The sequence below is a fragment of the Lactuca saligna genome, chromosome 2, assembly GCF_052625555.1.
Source record: "Lactuca saligna cultivar CGN05327 chromosome 2, ASM5262555v1, whole genome shotgun sequence".
Taxonomy (NCBI): Eukaryota; Viridiplantae; Streptophyta; class Magnoliopsida; order Asterales; family Asteraceae; genus Lactuca; species Lactuca saligna.
Genome location: NC_136418.1, coordinates 19,594,370 through 19,599,066, shown reverse-complemented (window position 1 = coordinate 19,599,066; position 4,697 = coordinate 19,594,370).

The window sequence follows — 4,697 nt, the reverse complement described above, 5'->3', positions numbered from 1 at the left end:
TTCAACAACGAGAGCGGGCGTTACTTTCAGCAGGGTTATGCAGGGTTCGTCGCTTATGTTTTAGATGCTTGGGAAAAGGGCAAGGCGACAATCGAAGATGTGCCGGTAGTGCGAGACTACCCGGACATATTCCTAGAGGATTTGCTTGGGATACCTCCAGAGAGACAGGTTGAATTCAGGATTGACCTAGTTCCTGGTGCGGCTCCGATAGCCAAGGCACCAGATTGGTTAGCACATCCAGAGATGCAGGAGTTGTCTACGCAGCTGCAGGAGCTGCTAGACAAGGGTTTTATCAGGCTGAGCAGTTCACCTTGGGGAGCCCCAATCCTGTTCGTGAAGAAGAAGAACGGGTCGCGCTGTTTGTGCATAGATTATCGGGAGTTGAATAAGGTGATGGTGAAGAATCGTTACCCACTTCTGAGGATAGACGACTTATTTGATCTGCTTTAGGGAGCATCTTGGTTCTCAAAGATCGATTTGCGCTCTGGGTATCATCAGATGCGAGTCAGAGGTGAAGATGTGTAGAAGACTGCTTTGAGGACACGCTATGGTCATTATGAGTTTGTGGTGATGCCGTTTGGGCTCACCAACGCTCCAACCGCGTTCATGGATCTCATGAACCGCGTGTGCAGGCTGGTGTTGGATCGGTCTGTGATAGTGTTTATCAACGACATCTTGGTCTATTCCAAGACTCAGGAGCAGCACGAGGAGCACCTGAGGGAGGTGCTAGAGACCTTGAGGAGGGAGAGACTTTTCACGAAGTTCTCCAAGTGTGAGTTCTGGTTGCGCGAAGTGCAGTTCCTTGGGCACCTCATCAACCAGAAGGGTATACTAGTAGATTAGGCCAAGGTAGAGGTCGTGATGCAGTGGGAGGTCCCGAGGTCTTCATCTGAGATTCAGAGCTTCCTAGGTTTGGCAGGGTACTATAGGAGATTCATTCATGATTTCTCCAAGATAACAATACCGCTCACCCAACTGACTATGAAGTCGGTAGTGTTTCGCTGGGGGCCTGAGCAGCAGGCAACATTTGAGACCCTCAGACAACGATTGTGTCAGGCACCGATTCTTACCCTGCCAGAGCGAGTTGATGACTTTGTAGTCTATTGTGATGCTTCTATCACAGGGATGGGAGCAGTGTTGATGCAGTGAGGGCATGTGATCGCGTATGCCTCCAGACAGTTGAAACTGTTGGATTAATGTCTAAGTCCATAACTATATTTGGTATGTACTTGACCCGACTCGGCATGGTCCATTTGGGTTGCACTTCACCGACACAATTTATATGGATAATCTTTTGAGAATAGTATATTTATGATTAATATTAATATATTATAAGTTCTAATATATTAATATGGAATCATATTATTTAATTAGTATTGATCAAGAATTAATTTAGAATTTATTAAGTAATCAAAATGAACTAATTAAATATGGACTCTTATATATATGGAATGGGCCAAGTTCATTTCGGTTGGGTTAAGATTTCATGGATAGTCCATGGAGTGTTTAACCCATGGATCATATGAAATGAAAGGTCACGGGTATAACCCTAGTCTCCATACTATATAAAGATGTCCTTGGTTGGTGAAATTGGCACTAGTGTGGGTACACTAAGAAGGGCTAGCCGATTTCACCAAAGAGAACCAAGTATTCATATTCTCTAAAGTCTTCCAAGGTGTTTTGGTGATTTGTGATTCCACTTAAGGCTTCCACACTATTGGGGCTAAGCTCTTAAAGCTTGAAGACATCAAGCTACATCAAAAGGTATGTTATTTAACTAGTACCTTGTAGTATAAGAACTTCATAATATGCTAGTTAGGATTAAAGCCTTGGAAAGATCTTATTTGCATGTATAATACAGAAAACATAGATCCAAGGTATTTAGGGTTGCATGTACACTTAGGAGTGTTAGAATGCTCAAAACCCAACAGTGGTATCAGAGCCTAGGCTTGTTTTCTTGTTATACTTGCAAAACTGCTTAAAAAATCGAAGTTGTTTGCTGTCTGATCATCAAACTCGGTGAGTCCATGCCTAAAAAGTGATCAAATCGATCCAACTCGCCGAGTTGGTTCATGCACTCGACGAGTTGGACCCCCAAACAACATAAATTCGACTTTTTTTGGCTGGGATTGGACTAGGAACATTACCCTAAGATGTTTTTGGACTTATAAACTTGATTTTGATGTGGTAATGTTCATGCTAATCCAATTTCAAAGATAATTGTCAATAGATTCATGTTTTGTATTAGTTTAAAGTTTAGACTAATTACATGAAAAAGTTTGATTTGAATTATCTTGTTCTTATGAGTTGCTTAGATTAATAGTAAAGTTGTGTGAAATAGTTGTTTTCAATCCATTTTAATCTAAGAGTTGATTCCAAAGTGTGTTTTTGTAACTTGTCCTCCAGTTATATGAAAAGTCACATTTAAGAATCATAAAACTCATAAATGTTGGCAAAGCTTACAAAAAATGAAGAGTCTAGTTCTAATTAAATGGTTTTATGACTCCATAACTTGTCCTCAAGTTATGGAGGACCAAGAGTCTCTTCATTAAATAATAAATAATAATAAAAAGGTGTAACCTTAATTACTTCCATAAGTTATAAAATAAAGAAAAGTTAATTCTTTTATTAGTTTAAAGTCTTCCATAACTTGTCCTCAAGTTATGAAACTTGAAGAGTATTTGGATTAAAACTACTTTAAACAAATAAGTTATGGAATTAATTAGTTTTTAATAATTTCAAAACTTGCTCTCAAGTTTTGGAATTTAAAAAGTGTTCTCTTATGAATACTTTAATTCCAAATTAGCCCTTAGAATTTTAAAAGTTAAAATTCAACCCGTATATTTTATAATATTATAAGTTAATAATATTTATATATATGTATAAGAGTAAAGTCAGTCTTACCGTTAGTAGGCCTCATTCACGAAGCCGGTCTATAAGGGGGGTATAAGGTTACTGCCTATAAAACAACAGTTTAATGGGTGTCCACTCTCACCCACCGCTTCCTTGACCGATGGAGGGTCGTTAGCCGAACGGGTTTGACAGGACTATAATTCTCCCTTCATTAAAAGTATTAATGATAAATACTAAGTAACTAAACTCTTAATAATACCCAATCTTAGTTACTTAGGAAAATGTGAATAAGGTGCTAATCCATGAAATTACACTTTGCACTTTGTTTAAGTCGGTTAGTGGAGCGTGTGTGGTTAACCGACACACTAACTCGTATTTAACAAGGTAGGCAAAGGGTAACTTAATGTTTATCATAGTATCGATGGAGCGTGTGTGGTTAACCGACACATCGATTGAGGGTTAAACACTTAAGGGTACCAAGTAATTTGCATGGTTACTTCACACCTTGTTTTGTGATCCTCGACATTCCAGTCACAAAACCTGAAGGGCACACTCGAGATTGAAACATGCCATTGAACAGTTCAATGAATCTCAAAAGAATCTAGGAGTTTCAAAACCAATTAAAACCTAATAATACATTTCGTTTATCTGGGTGGAAATTGGTGAATCGTCATTCACCTACCTTCAAATATTTTATAGCTTGGATTACGACATCCCTCTTCTGAGTTATAAAATAGTTTGTAGGGTCCTAGCCTTAATATCTCGTATTGGGTGTTATATTAAGGACTTTTAATCAAATATCTTGAATATCTCCCAAAAGATGTCTGGTTTAGACATCTATGATCTTCCCAAATCTCTTGAAACAAGCTTTCCTAAATGAAGATGATGTCCTTTGGAAATCATACTTCTTTAACCTCCTCCAATTATTCTCCCTAACCCACAAGTTCAAGGTCACTCAAGCCCTATTGGCAAGGCAAGGTCTAGGTGTGATCATATCTTGGAGATGTAGTCACATATTGACAAGCCGGGAGAGTTGGGTGTCAAAGTCTTGAGAAAGTTGGTGGTTCAACTACTTTCTAAATCACATAGTGAGTTCTTTTGGAACACCTATGAAACAGACTATAACAAGACCCTTAATGATCTTATCTATTTGCTATGATCAACTTCCTAAAACTTTATGGACATTGACAATGATGACATTGGATATCTAGTAAAGCTGTCTCTTCCCAGTGGAAAGGGATCGACCGTAGTGAACTCGGTTGACCAAATGGTAAAGAGAAAGGCCAAGTTTGAGATAGTCCCATGTACCATTATCAAAGGGTCCATATGTTTATATTTCCAAAGAAAGCGGCATTAGTTGCAAAGCTGCCAAACATACCTAAGGATGTTAAAGTCAATAAGTTTGACTCTACTTCAGGTAAAGTCCGCTATCTAACTCTGATAAGTTTCTATTATGAGATTCTTGATACATGATGTGATTGGGTCACATGGTGATGTTTTAAGAATCAAAGAAAAGTGAAGAAACTTAAAGAAAGAATATGCAGAATCTGATCGCGTAGATGGATTTCTATCGCGTAGTTTGAAGATCGGATTCTTGAGCTACTTCTTAGGAGTTATGAGATATTGTTTAGGAATAGATAAAAACAAGTTTTCATATGGATTGTAAGGATAAGTTTTTCCGCAAAGTTTTAAAATAAAAGAAAATTTTTTGATTTTATTTATTTTAAAGTATCCTTACAATGGCATTTGAGGAAAAATTGTTGCTTATATGATTCCATTAATAGCAAGAGTGGAAATATGAAATTGATTCTTTCATTTGTGGTAATCTCTAACTTTACCAAATA